The following is a 21362-nucleotide window of genomic DNA, read 5'->3' as shown; positions in this document are numbered from 1 at the left end:
GATTATGCAGTTTGGGATAGGGTTTGAACCCAAATTTACTGACTCAGAGGCAAAGTGCAATCAATGAAATGTACCAGGAGCTGATGTACCAGTTTCAAAACCTCTATAACTATTACAGATAGTAACTGCTGAAAGCAGCTAGAAGTGTAGATGAGGGATCAGTGTCATAATTGGTGATCTGTTTAATTATAAGGCCTTGCAAAAGTTAATATTGCCAGTCATATTATAAAGAGGTTTTGAATTTTGAAAACATATGAAAATAACAGACATGAAAAAACCAATCGGTGCACTGAACCTGCTCCATAATATAGTAATTCGATTGTAGTGTTTAAAAGGCATTTGGATAAGTACATGAATAGGAAATGTTTGGAGGGATATGGGCCAAGAGCAGGCAGGTGGGATTAGTTTAGTTTGGGATTATGTTCGGTATGGACTGGTTGGACCAAAGGGTCTGTTTCTGTGCTGAATGACCCTATGACTCTATATAACCACAGCTACACTATTAAGTCCCTCTATGTGACATTATAGGACTAGTTAATTTCTTATGCTGTTTGGTAATCAATCCAAAATGTGCAAGAGAAGGTGGTATGATGAAGAAAACATGTTTCCTAAAGGAGTACAGAAATTCAGATAGGATGTCCTTGTTGACCAGTGCCTGTACCTCCTGGTAGTTAGCCAAAGGAGGTAGCAAACAAACTTCTTAAACTTATCATTCACCTGTTTTAGAGAAAAACAGAATTGAGAAAGAGAGAACATGTTCCAACAAAAGGTCACTGGACTTAAAACATTAGCTGTGTTTCCCTCTCCATAGATGCTGCTGGGTTTCTCCAGCAATTTCCTTTTTAGTTTCAGATTTCCAACAATTGCAGTTATTTATTTCATTTTAAGGTTTCCATAATATGTGAAGAGAAAAGATTGGTGAAGGCAAATGTAGGTCCCTTACAATAAGAAACAGAGGAATGTATTATGGGGAACAAAGAACTGGCTGACTAGCTACTTTGGTTCTGTGTTCACAAAGGATGATACAAGTATTAGAAATGTTGGAGATCACATGATTTAATGAGCAGGAGGAACTGAAGGAAACCAGCATTAATAGGGAAATGGTGTTGGGGAAATTGATAGGATGGAAGGCTGATAAATCCCGAAAGACTGATAATCCAAATCCCAAATTAGTGAAGGAAGTGGCCCTATAAATTGTTGGTTCATTGGTGGTCATCTTCCAAAATTCTACAAACTCTGGAACAGTGCCTACAGATTGGAAGGGAGGCAATGTAATTGTTTCAGAAGAGAGGCTGAGAGATGAGCACTTGAAAAACAATGGCAGGGTGGGATAGAATCAACATGGAATTACAAAAGAGGAATCTACCAGAATTCTTCAAGGATGTAATTAGTAGTGATGATGAGGAGGAACCAGTGGATATGCTTTATCTGGACTTTCAGAAAGCTTTCGATAAAGTGCCACATAAGACATTAGTGTTAAAATTAAGGGTATGGGGTTCGGTATTGAGATGGATAGAAAACTGGTTGGTAACAGGAAATAAAATATGGAAAACGTGTCTTTTCCCAAATGGTAGGCATAGACTGTGGGTTCCCTGGAGATCAATGCGAGTCCACAAAAAGATCAGCCATGATCTTTTGATTGGCGGAGCAGGCTCGAAGGGCCAGATGGTCTACTCCTCCTCCTAGTTCTTCTGTTCTTATGTAAGCCAACTATCACAGTATATATTGCTGAGGGAACTAATGAAATATCCCCAAATTTGGAGATGACACAAAGCTGGATGAGAGGGTGAGCTCTGAGGATGAGCAGAGATAGTTCAGGATGATTTGGACAGGCTGAGTAGGTGGGCAAATGCATGGTAGACACAGTATAATGTTGCTGTGGTTCTGTTTGCCGAGCTACCACTATAGGGCAAGCGAAACAAAGAACAGCCAGGGAATTCCTAGAAGCATGGCACTCATCCACAAACTCCATCAACAAACACATCGACCTGGACCCAATATACCGGCCACTACTGCGGACAGCTGAAACTGACAACCGGAAGTGGCAGGGACAGGCCACTATAAATGCCGGAGGAAACACCACAGAAGCGCTTCACAGGAGGCTCCCAAGCACTGAGGATGTCACCTAGACAGGGGACGAAACGTTTGCAACAAAAATTTCCAGCTCGGCGAACAGAACCACAACAACGAGCACCCGAGCTACAAATCTTCTCCCAAACTTTGAGCATCTTGATTATTAGTCTAGTAACATCACCACTGCACCATCATATTGCCGTATGGAATGAATTTGAAACCCTGATGTATTTTTTCCCCCATTAGTCTGGAAATGAGGACAACTGCAGTGCTGAGTTCAACTATGTTGACACAGACTAAGAAATCAAACCTGGAACTTACTTGCACTTGTGGCAGGTAATGACTCAACTTCATATTTTGGGGAAATTCCAATAAAGCAATTAAAACAAAAGATTACTGGATATTCAATACCTTTCTGAGTCAGTTTATCTGAATAAATCTCTCAACTCTCAGTACGAAGTGGAAGTGTCAATCTCCAGTATTAAATTTGTGTTTTACATGCAATTGAACAAACCAGCAAACAGTTTTTTTTCTATTTCAATACTATCCCTGCAAAATGTGAAAACATTACAAGCCCAAACTTAAAATTCACAGAGAAACAATCTTCTGACAGCCCTAGGTGCAATTGTAAGTGGTAGTCAGGAGATTCGGAAGACATGGTTGGTCATCCTTGAGCCACACTGCACAGTACCCTGTTTCAACGCAGCTGAGACTTCATCTGGAAGGAGCAGAAAAGTAAAAGAGATCATAAAAAATCTTCAGAACAATATCAAGATAGATGATCAAAAGATGAAATATGGCTGTGCATGAGTGGTTTGGAGACGGTTCACTCTATTCATTCCTGGGATGAAGAAACTATCTTGTGACAAAAGATTTGATAGACTGGGCCTTTACCCATTAGAGTTCAGAAGAATGATAGTTGATATTATGAAAAAAAACATCCTCGAGGGGTCTTGCTACAATGGATATCATAAGGATGGTTTCTCTTGTAAGGGAGACAAGAACTATGGACCACATTTTCCAAATGAGAAATCTCCCTTTTAAAGACATGTATGAGGAGGTTTTCTTTCTTTCGAGGAATCATTAAGTTTATGGGGTGGAAGACAAGAAAATGCAGTTGAGCCCACAACAATATCCACCACAATACTTTTGAATGGAAGAGTAGCCTAGAAGGGCCAAATCACCTGCTCCTAAGTCCTGAGTTTTGACTCCAGAGTTGCCCTTTTCCACAACTCCCCTCTGAAATTGCTATTGTAGCAGTATGAAGAGCGTGCAGGAGACTCTTAATATCTCTAGATTCTGAATCCACACAGCACACCCACTTTACACCTTTACAGTGAACAAGGCATACTCTAGTGGGAGATGTTGAGTTTCCACTTAGATGCAGTGGTAAGTGAAGGAAGAAGAAATCCTTTTGAGGTCACTTCAGTGGGTCTGAGTAGTTAATTGCAGTATGAATTTTGAACATGTATGCATTTTCAATCTTTTAGCTTCTGATGTAGTCTCATTTCTTCACTAATCACTATGATTTTCTTACAAGAAAGCAATACAACAGCCTCCCCCATTACAATGAGATGCTGCCCTTTCCTGAAGAAACCTTTGAATTCCTCACTGCGTCAATAATGTGCAGACATTCACTCATAATCCAGCAAACCATAGACCTTGAATTTGTGCACACAGTCAAAGTTGCATAGGCAGTGTTCAATGATCCACAGTTTATCCAATAAGTTCAATGGCATGATATTGAACATGGGGCAGCCACAAAGTTGGTGCTGCACAAGCAATTGATGAAAACTATGCTTAACGGTCACAGGAGCCAAAGGTCGTTTTCCTGGTTGGGGTCTCCATCACCAGGCAAGCCAATCTTCGGATATCAGCTAGGAAAAGCTCAACTGAGAAATTATTTGCATTATTCCTGGTATGGAGGTATAGTGGGAAAGTGTAGACATTTCAGTGCATTTGATATTGAAAGCTTACTCATGGAGAACATATAGCCATTGCAAATGTACAGTGTAGAATCCTAATATACTACAGGATTCTAAGGGGAGAAAGGGAAGAATGAGGTTAATGGTATAGGTAGAATGTCATGGATCTGATAAATCTTCCTGGAGCTGATGGCTCCCCGATTAGCCTTCTTGTTAATGGACAGGTGATCCAAAATATTGCAGCCCTCCATGAGCCCGTTTGCAGGAGTAGCTGGTGTTAGGCTTGACAGTTAATGCAAAGCTTCTATATCTCTCAGCTAGGCTTCTTGCTTTGAGGTTGTCACATCCACAGCAGAGAGAAGAATAGATTTGCTTTTGTTCCAAATAACATCGGGGAGACTATGTCCTAGTGATATTAGCTTTGGACTGTAAACCCACAGGCCCAAATAACGTTCTGGGGACCTTGGTTCAGCAGGAAAAAAAAAATCTGGAATTAAGAATCTCATGGTGACCATTAACCCATTGTTGATTACTGGAAAAACCCATCAGATTCACTAATGTCTTTTGGGAAAGAAACTGCCATTCTTATCTGATCTGGCTTACATGTGACCAGACCCACAGCAATGTGGTTGACTCTTAACAATTAGAGATGGGCATTAAATGCTGGCCTCTCCGGCAACGCCCTCATCCCATGAATGAATTTTTAAAAAAACATGCAAGACAAAACAGTTCTCAGTGAATAAGACATGTTATTTAGACGATGCAGTTGCCTGCAGGCCAGTTAGCCCAGTTACAAACAGAACAGCAAAGTAAACTTGTCAATGTAGCTTAGTCACCCTGGAAGCAAGTGGCTGTGAGATTTTCACATGCCTCAGTTGCTTGGTGAACCAAAGCCCTTTGTCTTGGTGTATACGAGGGACCGCTTGGGCCATGTCAGCATACACTCTCTTACTAGAGTAGATCTCCAGCTCCTCCATCTCATTATGTCCCAAGACATCTCCCTATTTATCAAGTCAGGATGAGGAGGACATTATAAACAACTATCAATGGTTCACTCTGTCTTGGATCCGCTGCATTGTCTGAAGATCCAGGAATCTGAGTCTCATCTTCTCATGGTCCTTGTGGAAGCATGGTGGTCCTTGTGGAAGCATGGATAATACTGTATTTGTCAGTAACAGTCTGTGCATTGGTGACAAGTCAGAGAGTCCAACAGCATAGACAGGCCCTTTGGCCCAAACTGGAGGCCTGTGAACAGCCACAAGAATTGGTGCTGAGTCCACTAATTTTTGTCATTTATATAAATGATTTGGATATGAACATAGGAGGTATAGTTGGTAAGTTTGCAGATGACACCAAAATTGGAAATGTAATGGACAGCAAAGGAGGTAACCTCAGAGTACAGTGGGTCTTGATCAGATGGACCAGTGGGCTGAGGAGTGGCAGATGGAGTTTAATTTAGATAAATGTGAGGTGCTGTATTTTGGAAAAGGAAATCAGAGCAGGACTTTTACACTTAATGGTAAGGTCCTGGGAAGTGTTGCTGAACGAAGAGACCTTGGAGTGCAGGTACATAGTTCCTTGAAAGTAGAGTCGCAGGTAGATAGGATAGTGAAGACGGTGTTTGGTATGCTTTCCTTTATTGGTCAAAGCATTGAGTATAGGAGTTGGGAGGTCCTGTTGCAACTGTACAGGACATTAGTTAGGCCACTTTTGGAATATTGTGTGCAATTCTGGTCTCCCTCCTATCGGAAGGATGTTGTGAAACTTGGAAGGATTCAGAAAAGATTTACAAGGATGTTGCCAGGTTTGGAGGGTTTGACCTATAGGAAGAGGCTGAATAGGCTGGGGCTGTTTTCCCTGGAACTTTGGAGGTGGAGGGGTGACTTTATAGAGGTTTATAAGATCATGAGGGGCATGGATAGGATAAATAGGCAAGGACTTTTCTCTGGGGTGGGGGAGTCCAGAACTAGTGAGCATAAGTTTAGGGTGAGAGGAAAAAGATATAAAAAGGACCTAAGGGGCAATTTTTTGACGCAGAGGGCATGTGTGTATGGAATGAGCTGCCAGATGAAATTGTGGAGGCTGGTACAATTAAGCACTTAAAAGACATCTGGATGGGTATATGAATAGGAAGGCTTTAGAGGGATATGGGCCAAGTACTGGCAAATGGGACTAGATCAGGCTATGATATCTTGTTGGAGAAAGTGAGCACTGCAGATGCTGGAGATCAGAGGCGAGACTGTGTTGCTGGAAAAGCGCAGCAGGTCAGGCAGCATCCGAGGAACAGAAGAATCGATATGCCTGGAGAATCAGACATCAACCATGATGGACATAATATGTTCATCAACGCTAACGCCATTTCCCTGCACTTGGCCCATATCCTTCTAAACCTCTTCTTTCCATGTATTTGTCCAAATGGCCTTTTAAATGTTGTTAATGTACCCACCTCAATTACTTTCGCTGGCAGCTCATACCATTTGCGTAACACCTTCTGTGTAAAAAAGTTGCCCCTCAGGTTCCCTTTTATTCTTTCCCCTCTAACATTAAACTGATGTTCTCCAGTCCTTGATTCCCCAAACCTCGGAAAAAGACTGAGTGCAGTCACCTTGTCCATGCCTCTTATGATCTTATAAAAGTGTATAAGATCCCATCCCCCACCCAATCTCCTATGCTCTAAAGAAAGAAGTCCAAGCTTGTCCAACCTCTCCCTCAGACCCTTGAGCCCTGGAAACATCCCTGTAAATTTCTTCTACGCTCTTTCCAGTTTAATAACATCCTTCCTATAGCACGGTGACTAAAACTGAACACAACACTCCAAGTATGGCCTCACGAACTTCAAGTACAACTGCAACATAACTTCCCAACTTCTATACTCAATGCTTTGGCTGATGAAGGCCAGTGTGCCAAAAGCCTTCTTTCACTCCCCTGTCTACCTGTGACTCCACTTTCAGAGAACTGTACACCTGAATCCCGGGGTCCCTCTGTTCTACACTTAAGGCCCTACCATTTACTATGAAACTCCTACTTGATTTGACTTTCCAAAATGCAAGACCTCACACTTATCTATATTAAAATCCATTTGCCATTTCTCAGCCCACTTCCCCAGTTAATCAAGGTCCTACTGCAATTTCTGGTAACTTTCCTCACTGTCCATGATACTGATCATTGTAGTATCATTTACAAACTTACTAATCATGCCTTGTACATTCTCGTCCAAATCATTATTATAGATAACAAACAGTAATGGGCCCAACACTGACCTCTGAGGTACACCACTAGTCAGAAGCCTCCAGTCCAACAGGCATCCTTCCACTATTACCCTCTGCTTCCTAACATCAAGCCAATTGTGTATCTAATTTGCCAGCTTTCCCTAGATTCCATGTGAGTTAACCTTCCAGAGCTACCTACCATGAGGAACCTTATCAAAGTCCTTATGGAAATCCATATTCTACTTCTACCTCAACCTTCCTGGTGATTTTATCAAAGAACTCGAACAAATTGGAGAGGCATAATCTCTCACTCACAAGGTCATGCTGACTAATCCATATATACATGTCCATTTTGGTTCCTGAGGGGTCCTATTCTCTCACTTGTTATTGTTTTTGCTTTAATATACTTAACAAACTTCTTTGGATTCGCCTTAACCTTCCAAGCAAGTGTCATGAATTAGGACAACCATCCCTGTACATACTTGGGGTGTGGACAAGCGAGTGGCTGGCTGGCACCTGAGAGTTTTCCAGAATTAGGTCTCATGTCAACTCTTTGTATGACATTTGCATGCCTACATTACCTGTGGTCACAGATGATCTGCACCTACATGGAATGAAACCGTTTTGTATTCATGAAGACTGCTGGCTACTGAAAGGGAGCCCTGATGGCTACATAGATACAATCAATTTGCGATTCTCTACCTGTTAAATTCTGTAATGGCAGCAAAGTCCCTGTTGTGGTTCCCTAACTTCTGGCATCCAATGGGAAATTATTAAATAGCTGAGCTACAGCAAACAGAAAAACATTGATCTATAAATGCACATGAGTGGATGCCTGAGAGATTTTGCAGAGGTCCCCAATGACTCTTTGAAGTGACTCACAAGCATAGAAATTAAGACCACTTTTGCTTTCAAGGCAACTGGAATGGGATTACCTCTTGATTCATAAGGATACAGGTGCCCATCTAGCAGATGTAGAAGTCAACTCTCCAGCTGAGAAATTGTTGTCATTGATGGTCTGTCCTTACGAAGGTAGCTACATTAAATCCTGCAGAATCAGTTTTTTGCCAACATTTCATGTCTAAATGGGTCCTCTTCCATAGGCTGTTGTGCCTCTATGGGCTGGTCGACAGCCAGTGCCAGCTCCTGTTGTCATGGTTCTTGTTCTTTCCTTTGGAAGTTGACACATAAGAACATAGGAACTACGAACAGAAGTAGGCAGTTATGCCCCCTGAGCCTGCTCTGCCATTCAATACAATCATGGCTGATCTAATCTTGGCCTCAACTCTATTTTCCTGTCCATTCTTCATAACTGTTCAACGCATTACTAATTTAAAATCTGTCTGTCTCCTTGAGTAAATTTACTCAATGTGCTGGCATCCACTGCACTTTGGGGTAGTGAATTCCAAAGATTCACAATACTGTGAGAGAAGTAATTCCTTCTCATCTCTTTTTAAATCTGCTCCCTTATCCTAAAATTACACCCTTCTCATTCTAGATTGCTCCACAAGTGGAAATACCTGCTCTATGTCTACTTTGTCAACCTCCTGTAATATCTTATACACACTTAGACCTCCTCTCATTCTTCTAAACTCGAGAGAGCATGGGCTTAAACTGCTTAATCTCTCTTCATAAGACAAACGTCTCATGTCTGGAATCAATCTAGTGAACCTCCTTTGAAGTGCCTCCAATGCAACTGCAACCTTCCACATGTAAGGGAGCCAAAAATGTATTGCAATACTACAGGTGCATTCTCACTAATACCTTGTACAGTTGTAGCAACATTTCCCTACTTTCTCTTTTCCTTTCACAATAAATGCCAAAATTCCATTGCCTTCCTTATTACCTGTTGTACCTCCTTACACATTTTCTGTGATTCATGCATAAGGATACTCAGATCTCTCTGCACTGAAGGACTTTGAAGTTTCTCTTCATTTAGATAATAAAGTTGTCTTTCTATTTCTCCAACCAAAATAGATAGCCTCATACTTATCCAAGTTAAACTCCATCTGCCAAGTTTTGGCCCATTCACCTAACCACTCCATAATCACTTGCAATTTTTAAAAATTTGGAAATTTGGTTTGAGTACCCTCTAAACCTATATCCAAGTAATTAATCTAGATTGTAAATAGTTAGTTAGGGTCATTTTAAAGAACGTTTTAAAAGAAGAGACAGGGCTAGATATTTGAGGGGTATTCTATAGTCTAAGATTGAGGCAGTTGATCCCATCACTACTGTGAATATAGACCTTTGGGAAAATATCTGGAGGAAAACAAAATAGGTCAAAGAGACAAGGCATTGAAAGCATATTGCTTTTATCCTCTGGATGAAACTGCTCCTTTAATGACACAAAATATAAACATATTTTAGTTATGCTGTTTCTGAGCTCTCTGTCCCAAAGGGGACTAAAGTTTTCAAACTATAATTCTCAGGGGGCTGCCTTTATATTTGAAGTAATATGATCCAGACTCCCAAAACACTATCTTACACCAAAGTACCACATCAGATAGCAGAGATTCTAATCTGCACAGTAAACTCTGCTAACTCCAGCTGTGAAGTAACTTAGTAAATTTGCTTTGCTTCAGGAAATTAAAGGGAGGAATGCAACTGGAAAAATTAAGCATACAATTAAAAAATGAGCAAATTTCAATATTTTGAATGCTTGGTCTGTCTGAAATTGATCTGACCTTGTCTAACACAGGTCACTTGAAATAACCCACTGTCGCAGTACTGGAATAAGGTAATTCATCTCAGATAGTACATGGCTCTGCAATAACCCAGTTGCTGGTCATAGTGAATAGGTGAGCCAAACAGACGAGAAAGGTCCCAGACTGTTTGCTATTCTCAACCGGAGTGATTCTACTGGCCTCAGTACAGAGGGGAGAATAAAAAAGCTGGATTTCCACTGCAATAATAATGCTGGAAAATTAAGAGTACTGGGACTGACTAAGCTATGGTGTCTCTCACTTTGGCAGGATGGGGGCTGATATTCCGCGATGCTGGGCCAAGAGACCAGGCTGAGGTATCGCCACGACAGGCTGAAAGGTCGCCATGGCCATTGAGAAATCGGGCAAAGACACTGCCACTCCAGGCTGAGAGACTGGTGTGGGCTGTTGGGAGACTGAGCCAAGACACCACCATGCTGGGCCGAGAGATGCTATGAGCACGGAGAGACCGCCACGGGTCAGACTTGGCTGAGAGGACACCTCACCAGGTCTGTGCTGAGACTGGGTGTGAAGAAAAGAAACATCAAGGAAGAAGAAAAAAAAATGAGAAAGAAATGAATGGAGCAGATGAGCTCCTGCTGAAGCAACCTACTCAGGTGCCATGAGGGATAAAGGAACTATGTATGTATCATCTTCTTAATACCATATAGGGAGTGATACACTACTGTCAATGACAGATGAGGTCGATGTTTCAGGACAGGACTTCCCTTTCTTGTTGGCTCAGCTGATTCTCATCTTCAAGTCAGAGGTATTGATTTTAAAGCTTGCTCCTGGGCTTGAGCACATCATCTAGGTTGGCACTTCATATGGCACAGAGAGTGCTGCATTGTTGAAGGAGTCATACGTTAGATCAAAAGTTAAGGTCTGATCTGTATTTTTATGTGGATGGAGAGATCCTACATCATCATCAGGAGGAGATGGTGGCATTCTGGTATTGTTATTAGACTAGTAATCCAGATATCCATGCTATGGGGACATGGTTTTAAATCCCACAATGTTCAATTTGAACTTGGTTAATAAATCTGGAACTAAAAACTAATCTCATGGCAAGCATGAAATAATTGTCAAAAACATCTGGTTCACAAATGCCCTTTAGAGTTAGGAACCTAAGGTTAGAAAACTTTAATCTGACCAACAATCGGCAAAGTGGTAATTACTTAACAATAATCTGCTCACTGTTGCTTGGTTTGATTTATGCCCGGCCCACTGAGCCCATCCTCATTACAGGTTTGGTCCAAACATGAATAAAAGAGATGAACCCATGAGGGAAAGTGAGGGTGATTGCCGTTGACATTAAAGTAGCATTTGAACAAGTGTGGCATCAAGAAGCCCTAGCTAAATGGCAATCAGAGGAAAAACGTTCTGGTCCTCGGAGTCATATTTTCCTTTATGCTAAATGTTTTTATAGTTGTCGATGATCAATCATCTTAGCCACAAGAAATTAGTATAGGTGCTCCTCAGCTGTTTCATCAGTTATGTTTCCTTCATGATAAGATTAGAATTGGGGGATGTTTGCTGATGTTGACACAGTGTTTAGCACCATCACAACTCCTCAGATACTGAAACAGTCAGTGTACAAACGCAACAAGACTCTGGCATGGCCTGAGAAGTGGCAAGTAGTATTTGCAATAGACAAGTGCTAAGTAATGACCATGTCCAACAATACAGAATCCAACCATGATTCATTATTATTCATAGTTGAATCTTGAACTAGTACTATCCCAGGGGTTGCCACTGACCAGAAACTGAACTGGACTAACCATTTAAATACTGTGGCTAAAGGAGTGTTATTTATTTTTTCTTGATTACAGGGTGGTTGAATAACATTGCAATCATTTTATCAAGATCACAAAACTCCACAACATCAGTAAATAGGACTTTTTTAACCAACTTCTTATAGCAGTCACTTTGTGAAAAATAAATGAATGGAATGGACTTTATTATGATACCTCTTCATGCATGCAATTATATTGATTTATATTCATGTTATCGTAGAATCCCTAGTGTAGAAACAGGCCCTTCAGCCCAACAGATCCACGCCGAAGAGAAGAGTAAGCCACCCAGACGCATTCCCCTACCTTTAACTCCTGACTAATGCACCCAACCTACACATCCCTGAACACTGTGGACAACTTTGCATGGCCAATTCACCAAACCTGCACATCTTTGGATTGTGGGAGGAAACCCATGCAGATTCCGGGAGAATATGCAAACTCCACTCAGCCAGTTATCTGAGGCTGGAATTGAACCTGAGTCACTGCGCTGTGAGGGAGCAGTGCTAACCACTGAGCCACTGTGCCACCCAAATCAAATCCCAAATCAATTGCCACAGAACCTAGGTTGGCAGGAGGCTGGAAGAACACAGCAAGTCAGGCAGCGTCAGCAGGTGTAGAAGTTGATGTTTCAGGACTGGGGGTGGGAGTTGGGGGAACTGCAGATAAAGGGTGAGTTGGGGGCAGAGTTGGAGGAGGAATGAATCCTGCAACCAGCCAGCATACCAGCTCTTCCTCCTCACCCATCCACCCCCAAAATGCACCTTACCCCTCCACTTCTCCCTCTCCACCTCACCCCCCGCACCGCTTTCCACCTTCCTCCCAATCCCTCTTCTCCTCCACACCCACTTCACCCCACTACACCATATTGAACCCTCACCCACTACATGCTATCACACCCCCCAAAACCACCCAATAGTTACCCCGGGACTCCCCCAAATCCCCACCCCCAAGCTTTCTGAGGCCAAATGGTCTGTCCTCAGGAAAGGGCTCACGTTCGTACCCCTCTGTCCCCATCTCAACGAATTCCAGATCTGGCACGACGTGGAGCTCTTCTTCCCCTGCCTCCGCCTCTGTGCCTCCTTCTTTGACAAAAACTCCCAACCTCCCTCAGACGACCCCGTCTCCTACCTCCAACCTTCCTCCTCCAATTGGTCACCACCTAAAGGCCTCATACCTGCCCTAGGACTCTTCATTGCAAACTGCTAACATGACATCCGGCCACCTCAATTTCTCCACTCGCCTCACCCACTCTAACCTCACCCCCTCTGAATGTGCAGCACTCCACTCACTCCACAACAACACCTGGCTCACTATCAAACCCACTGACAAAGATGGGGCGGTGGCAGTCTGGAGGACGGACCTCTATATCACAGAGGCCAATTGCCAAGTCTCCGACACCATGTCCCACCTCCCCCTTGCCCACAACCCTACTGCGGTCATTCATGCAATCATGCAAATCCAAGATCCACTAGTGCCTTCACTGCCTCCGGTGATCTCCTCTCTACTGCCTCCAAACTCATAGTCCCCCAACCCCGTACTACCCAGTTCTACCTGCTCCCCAAGATCCACAAGACCAACTACCCTGGCCACCCATTGACTCGGCATGCTCCTGCCCCACCGAACTCATCTCGTCCTACCTCGACTCCATCCTCTCCCCCTTAAAGGGAGAGGCACTTCCCACCTACATCTGCGACACCAACCACGCCTTTCATATCTTCAACAACTTCCAGTTCCCCAGCCCACAGCGCTTTTTTTTCACTATGGATGTGCAGTCCTTATACATGTCCATACCCAACAAGGACAGCCTCCAGGCTCCCCGCTTCTTCCTCTCCAATAGACCCATCCAGTCCTCCTCAACCAATATCCTCCTCCACCTTGCTGAACTGGTCCTCACCCTCAATAAGTTTTCCTTTAATTCCTCCCATTTCCTCCAAATCATGGGGGTGGCCATGGGTACCCGGATGGCCCCCAGCTACGCCTGCCTCTTTGTCGACCATATCGAACAGTCCCTCATCAGCACCTACACAGGCACTGTACCTCAACTCTTCCGCTGTTACATCGATAATTGCATCGCTGCACCCAGGCTGAACTGGAGCAGTTCATTGACTTCACCCACAACTTCCATACTGCCCTCAAATTCACTTGGTTCATTTCGGACACATCCCTCCCCTTTCTCGACCTCACCGTTTCCACCTCTGGTGACAGTCTCCAGACAGTCTCCTACAAACCTACAGACATCCATAACTACCTGGACTACACCTCCTCCCACCCAGTATCCTGCCAGAACTCCATCCCTTTCTCCCAATTCCTCCACCTCTGCTGCATCTGCTCAGACAAGGAGACATTCCACTTCTGAGCATTCCAAATGTGCACCTATTTTGAACAACGTGCTTTTCCACCCTCCTTCATCTAGATAGCCTTCCACCGCACGACCTCTATTCCCTGTTCCACTACTCTAAACCGCCCCACCAACGCAATAAGGACAGAGTCCCCATTGTCGTAACCTACCATCTCACCAGTCTCTGCATCCAATGGATCATCCTCAAATGTTTCTGCCAACTCCAGATAGACCCCACTACTAAGAACGTCTACCCCTCTCAGCCTTCTGCAAGGACCGTTCTCCCTGACAGTCCTTAAATCACACCACTCCCACCACTGAACCTCCAGGTACCTTCCCCTACAACAAGAAAAAATGCAAAACCTGCCAGTACACCACCCCCCTCACTTCCATCCAGAGCCCCAAACAGTCCTTCCAAGTGAGACAGAGGTTCACCTGCCTCTCTTCCAACCTAGTTTACTACATCAGGTGCTCCTGATGGTCTTCTCTACTTCGGAGAGACCAAACGTAAACTTAGGGAACGGCTCACTGAGCATCACAACTGGGTCCGCAGAGGCTGACCAACCTCCCAGTCACCACCCATTTCAATTCCCCCAACCACTCCTTTTCAACATGACCATACTTGGCCTCCTTCATTGCCAAATCAAATCACACTGCCTATTGGAGGAACAACACCTGATCTTCCGCCTGAACACCCTACAGTCTGCAGGACTCAACATTAAGCTCTCCAATTTCAAATAATCTCCCTTCCAAGCCTCTCCACCTCACTGCCACTGTTCCCTGCCACCAACTGGATTCATTCCTCCCATTAACTAATCAACCCTCCACTTGTCTTCACCTATCCCCACTAACCCCCCCCCCCCCACCCACCCCTCTCCCCTCACACCTAGTCCTGAAGAAGGGTTACACCCAAAATGTCAACTTCTACACCTCCTGATGCTGCCTGGTCTGCCGTGTTCTTCCAGCCTCCTGCCTGTCTACTTTGGATTCCAGCATCTGCAGTTTTTCTGTCACAGAACCTAGGTGTCCAGTTAAATGCTGTTATTGTGTTAATTTGCTGTTTAGTTAGAGGTATTCAATTCTCAATTGGTGCTTCTTTTGTCAGTTGTAGGATGTCTATCTATTGCCTGGCTGAGATCAAATAAGTCAACACAAACCAAGACTGAATTAGGGAATGTTTGGGTTTGCAGGCCTGTGTGTTACACTCTCTAATGCTTTTATTCACTCGGCCTTAGCCATCAAGGAGGAATATTGCTCAGGATATAGGACAGAAAGGAAACTAGTGAAATCATTGGAATGTCAAGTCATTAAAATAGCCACTTCTTGAATTATTTTGGCAACTTGGTATGGCCTTTCCTTAGCTTGAATACCTTTCTTATCAAAGTACATTCAGAACTGCTTGTTATCAAATGCAGGGAAAAAATGTTGTGATAAAAGTAATTTTAATTAAATTGCAAGAGTAGAGCAAATGCCACAATTTAGAATTAGTAAATGGTAGTGCAGTGCACAAATCATGCATAATTTAGGAATGAGTTGGATTCTGCAAAGGGAGGGGAATCTTCAAATCATTCTGGATTACTAAATTGGACTCTTACATGTATAATTTTGTGATACTAGAAAGTGTGATCAAATCAATTGAATGTATAAGGATAGAAATTGATCTTGATCAGTGGTGCAAAACAGGTAGTATTGGAGATATTTTTAATCAACCTGTTCAGAGATGTTTTTAAACACATTTGGAGCAGAAGTTCTAAAGAAGGGTCACTGGATTTGAAACCTTAATTTTGTTTTTCTCTCTACAGATATTTTAGAACTGCCAAGTTCCTCCAGCAAATTTTGTTTTTGTTTCATATTTGTTTGCAATTTTTGTCAGCAGTTCTTTGTTTTATGCTAAGGCAAATGAGAGGATGCCCTTTTTTTAATTAAAATGGACTAAAAAGGTCAGCAGGTTTGGCTAAAATTATGCAAGACATTAGTGAGACCGTAGCTGGAATACTATGAACAGTTGTGTTTGCCTTATTGGAGGAAAGACATACTGGCATTGGAGACAGTACAGAGAAGGTTCACTAGGTTGATTTCTGGAATATGAAGGGGCTATATGAGAAGTGGCTGAGTAGGTTGGGTCTGTATTCATTGAAGTTTAGAAGATGAGAGGCAACCTTAATGAAATATACAAGAATCTTAGGATACTCGACAGGATAGATGTGGAGAGGAGAATCTAGGACGAGATGGCATAATCTCATAATAAAGGATCATCCATTTAAAACAGAGATGAAGAGTTTTTTTTTCTAATAGTGAATGTGGAATTCATTATTGTAGAAGGCTGTGGAGGCTGGGCCATTAAGTTTATCTGGAACTGACAGAGAGTAAGATTCTATTCTCTCAGAATAGGTTGAGATTTTTAATCAGCAAGGGTTTTAGGGAAAAGGCAGTTAAGTGGAGTTGAGGTTTATGAGATCAGCCATGGTCTCATTGAATTGCAGAGCAGTTTCGATGGGCTGAATAATTCTTAACAATGTTTCTATTCTTACCTGGTCAAGCCTACATGTGACTCCAGAGCTCCATTAATATGGTTATCTCTTGACTTCTCTCTTATAATTAGGGATAGACAGGAGATGCTGGCCCAACCAGATTTGCCCACATCCCATCTACGAATAAAATATAAATTAAGGCTAAGTAAGTCAGGAGCTACCAATCCCCTCAATTTTTGTTCTCAATTCAGTGTCCTTCTCCGTTGGTCGGACGAGATGTCGTTCAATCTCACCTCAAAAGTCCATATGACTGCGACACAATCCGCTTTCTCGGCTCTCCCTCTCTAAGAGGGAGACATCAGTCTGTGGGAGTGGCAGCGCTTCCGACAGCGGGTGGATCCTCTTCTTACTATTGGTTATACCTGCTGTCACTCAACTATCAGTGCACCCGTCTATTGGTGAGCAGCGATGACGTTGGCGTTACGGGCGGGATTTCGGGTGCTGCCCAAACGGTTGGTTCGCGAGCTGCAGTTCGAGAGCTCGAGCGAAGCAGACAATCGCGAAGGACGGAGAGGTTTTTTTAAAATTCTGATTTAAAAAAATAAGTGAAGTTCATTTATTTCCACAGATTATAATTCAGGTAGGTGAGAACATTCGAAAAATACCTGGTTTACTGAGATAAGAGACAGTTTAAAAAAAAAACCTTGGTTTTGGTCCATTTCTTAAAGCGGAAAAGGCAGAGAAACCAGGAAGAGAGTCAGACACCGGGTTGGGCCGGCGCGCTCGCCATAGGCAATTTCATTCCTATCAAATTTAAATATGTTTTCCTTTTAAGAATCAGAAATTCGGAGGATAGCCATGTTCTATCGATTCACTCTACTGGGATTTTTTTTTAAATCAAGGTTTTAATTTGTAAAATAATCGAGTTTTTTTTTGGAGTTACTGAGAGCTGGATGGTTAATGCATGTAGTGTAAATATCTTATAATTTTCAAACTCGTGCTGGTCAGGCGACAGGTAACATGGAAACCGCCTTTCGCGTTGCAGTCCGTCTAGAAATGGGCTTGGCTTCCGCTTCTCCGGTTGTATGAACTCCTTATGTGATTTTTCTCCGAGTCCAAAATTCCCTCCTTCCTAGAATAACTATTTGGTAAGATTGCAATTAAAACTTGATTACGTCCCTGGAACGTGGAATGCTGGTCAAAGACAGTATTTCATTGATTTAATACAGAGCAGAATATTCGTCTCTTATGTACATAATTGTTCTATATAAAATATTTTTAGTATCATTTAACTTGCACAATTGTGTTCTGTACCAGAACAGTAATGAAAAGCAGTTTTTATGAAATCTTAAAAAACTTTGAATTCTCCTCATTCTTCAAAATTCAGTCATACCCCAAGTGCCCATCCCACTATCATTAAAAAAAAGTCAGCATCCTAAGGACAGTAATTGACTTGTTTCTGACAAGTGAAAATTATGGTATGATATCCAACAGTTCATTCCAAAAGTGAAGGCATAAGGAAAGTATGAAATGTAAGTTATATAATTCCTGTTTAAATAAAGAACAAAGTTACATTCAAAGAAAGCATGCTAGTGCATCTAGAATATAGCCTGGAAGTAATGCACCACTTTGAACACTTTTAAAATGATTAGATTTTAGTTAAAAATTGTTAATTGAGTTAATTGCCAAACTTAGGGAAAATGTAATGATGGTTTAAAAGGAGTAAGTTGAGATAATGTGCACATTATTTACCTGAAAGTACTGTAGATGACTTCATTAAATTGCTTTGCTTGTGTGATAGCTGCTTTACCTTCTAAAGATCCTTAGGGTTTCAGTGCATGAACCAAAACCCCACCCAGTTCAAAGTGTAAAACAGTAATGTAAGTTAAGAATGACTCATGGAGAAGTGTGCTGATGACTTACAAAAGCTTTCCCGTTAGCTGGCTAGTAACTTTTCTGGAATTTGGAAACGTTACTGCTTTAAAAAAGTCTGGTAGTTTATCCTGCCTGCTGGTGAAGCATGCATTTTTAAGAGGCTAAGAATATCGAAACAAGCTTGAATATTTCCGAAATGCCTACTGAGTTGTTTTCTGATACTATGAAAATACAGCAGCTTGCCAAGGGTCACTTGCCTCTTGCTTTCATCTCCAATAGTGTGAAATGGAACAAGTTTTTTCCTCCATAATATTTTCAGTCAGTGAAACTTCTGTTGCTCACGTTCTGTCACTAACTTTTATTCACCCATCACCATTGAACTATACTGACTCCTGGTTTTGCAATGCTTCTATTTGAAAATTATCATCTTTACTTTTAAGTCCTTCCAAACTGTGAATGCTTGATCTCTAGCACTACAGGCTTCAGATTTCTGCATGCTTCTTGTGTGTCTCCAGTTTTTTCATCCCTGTGCCATTTGGCTGCCTGAGCCCTCAACTGTGGAATTCTCACCTTCAGCTGCTCGTCCTGTGTACCTTTTCCTCTCTTCACCACCTACTTCCCTCCAAACTCTCCTTATTTATTTGAGGCACTTTATGAAAACCATCCTCTTGTCTCTCTTAATCCCTTGTATAGCTTGATGTCAAAAGTTTGTAAGTAGTGTTCCTGTGAAGCACCTTGGAATGCTTCATTATGTTAAAGTACCAAAATAACATGGTTAAGAAGATTTAGACCATATAAATTGCAGTATAGCTTTCAAAATGTTCTTGTAAAATCTCAATATTGTCAATGGAGAGGTTACCCTGCTACCTATTTGAGAATGTGATAAATTGAACCATAATTTGCTGCTGTAAAAAGGCACATTTTCAAATGTGACAAAGGACATTTTCTCTGGCATTTCAGAAGGTACTTAAATCTTGTAATTTTGGCATTTGGGCATTTTTATAATTAGAGGTTTTAATTCCATTATCTTTGTTAGCTTCATGAAATCATTTGGGGGAAAGTCAATTAAATACTCTCTTTGAAATTTCTAAGCAATTTATTGTTTATATATAAGAGTAGTTTCTGGGCAACTTATATTTTCTGGAGGAGGAATTTGGTAGTCAAAAATAGAACTGTAATATAACGTTTTCATAAAATAGATCTGGTAACTTATAAAAAAAAATCAGATCTGGATATCTTGAATGTAACAAGCTAAAGGTGTAGGTGACAACATTGCCATATACTGTCAATATACAAATAATCTAAACTCCTTTTTATCTTGTGTGGCTTCCAAGTTCCTCAGGCATTAAGGTGTGGCAGGGTGCTTAGGAATGTAGAGTAGTGTTTTGACTCGTCCATGATGGATGTTTCATGTTTTTTGCACTATATTGCTTTGTTTCATTCGAGAAAAGCTTTTTTGTAGGGTGCAGAATAATGGAAAATGTGAAGGATTTAAAAAAAAAAGGAGTTGGAAAGAATTTTAATGATATTGGGCTCTGTATTCTGCTAAAGTTTGTGTACCATTTTTTAAAGTTTTTTTTGATATTTAAGATGTGTCCAAGAACTGAATTGTGGAAAGCTGTAATGAAGGGAGTGTGCCAACAGATAAAGGGGGAATGGACCCTTATGTTTGCACTTGGTCTTTTAGTGGTATCATCATTTAAGTTCTTTTGTGAAGTTTTCACAGTAAGCTGAAACTTAACTAGATGAGTAATATTGAGACTGATGTAGGTTAGAAGTTGTGTACGCAAATGAGTGGTTACAAGGATACTCCAACATGCATAAGACGCAAGTTATGAAAGTGATGAAATGTGCATTAGCAAAAGTACTGAAGAAGCTCAACACAGTTGGCGCAGAGGTGGTTTGCTGGTTCTCAAGCCGTTATCTTAGAAATATCATCAGCTCCAAATCATACGCCATCTTTAGTCGATGTGGTGCTGTTTCATCCTTGGTCGGTCTGAAATTCTCCACTCAACAGCTGTCACATGCATCATGCCTACAAAAAGAAAAGACAGCCCTCCATTAGCACATCAGGGCAACTAGGGATGGGCAGCAAATGCAGTCTACATATTTTCTACATTATGATGGTACACATAATTATGGCCACCACTGTGGATAATGTAAATGAAATAGAAACAGGATATCAATACCCTGCAGGATTATGGACAGAACCAGATTTATTGTTTTAGGTCTGAAAGCCTTCAGATTATTGAAGGTTCTCATTTCCTTATTCTTATCATCTTTCCTTACTTCTCTGCACACAGTTGATCTAATATTTGGATTTCCAGGAGGTTTGACAAGTCACTAAATATTGGGCTACTTAAGATAAGACCCATGGTAGTACATTACCATGGATAGAAGATTGGCTAAGTAACAGAAGACAGATTTGGAATAAGGCAGCCACTTTCAGGATGGCAACCTGTAATTGTCGCAGGGATCCGTGCGAGGGTACAATTTTATATATATTCACTTAAACAATCAGTGGGTGACATGGCGACTCAGTGGGAAGCACTGCTGCCTCGCATCGCCAGTGATCTGGATTTGATTCCAGCCTCTGGCAATTGTCTGTGTAGAGTTTGCACATCCTCCCCATGTCTGCATGGGTTTCCTCCAGGTGCTCTGGTTTTCTCCCACAATCCAAAAATGTGCAGGTTAGCTGAATTGGCCACATTAAATTGCTCATAGTGTTTGGGGATGGAGAGGTTAGGTGCATTAGTCAGGGTAGGGAAATGGGTCAGGTTGGGTTACTCTTTGGAGGGTCACTGTGGACTTGGGCTGAAGGATCTGTTTCCACACTCTGGGGATTCTGTTCTATTCTATGTATGTGGATGATGCAAAAATATGTGGGAAGACAAGTGGTGAAGATAATCTATCAATATCTCACAGTAGACTAAGCAAGTGGGCAAAAGCTCAGCAGATAGTGTGGAAATG

At 41.9% G+C, this 21362-nt stretch overlaps 1 protein-coding gene and 1 long non-coding RNA gene across 2 annotated transcripts in view; one reads left to right on the top strand and one right to left on the bottom strand.

Moving 5' to 3' along the window:
• Window positions 1–2165: 2165 nt before the first annotated feature.
• Window positions 2166–16918, bottom strand: LOC122542325. Its single transcript, XR_006309776.1, has 3 exons — window positions 16811–16918; window positions 16578–16694; window positions 2166–2791 (listed from the first exon to the last, which is right to left on the bottom strand). It is a non-coding gene; the product is annotated as an uncharacterized LOC122542325 (long non-coding RNA).
• A 111-nt stretch (window positions 16919–17029) lies between these two features.
• LOC122542322 (myosin-9-like) overlaps window positions 17030–21362 on the top strand; it is a 166044-nt gene continuing 161711 nt past the window's right edge. Inside the window, exon 1 of the mRNA XM_043679971.1 lies at window positions 17030–17157. The gene's annotated coding sequence lies outside the window, so the exon portion shown is untranslated. The remainder of the gene's footprint in view (window positions 17158–21362) is intronic.

This window comes from Chiloscyllium plagiosum, chromosome 39 (genome assembly GCF_004010195.1).
Source record: "Chiloscyllium plagiosum isolate BGI_BamShark_2017 chromosome 39, ASM401019v2, whole genome shotgun sequence".
Taxonomy (NCBI): domain Eukaryota; kingdom Metazoa; phylum Chordata; class Chondrichthyes; order Orectolobiformes; family Hemiscylliidae; genus Chiloscyllium; species Chiloscyllium plagiosum.
This window is presented reverse-complemented; position numbering and strand designations above follow the sequence as displayed.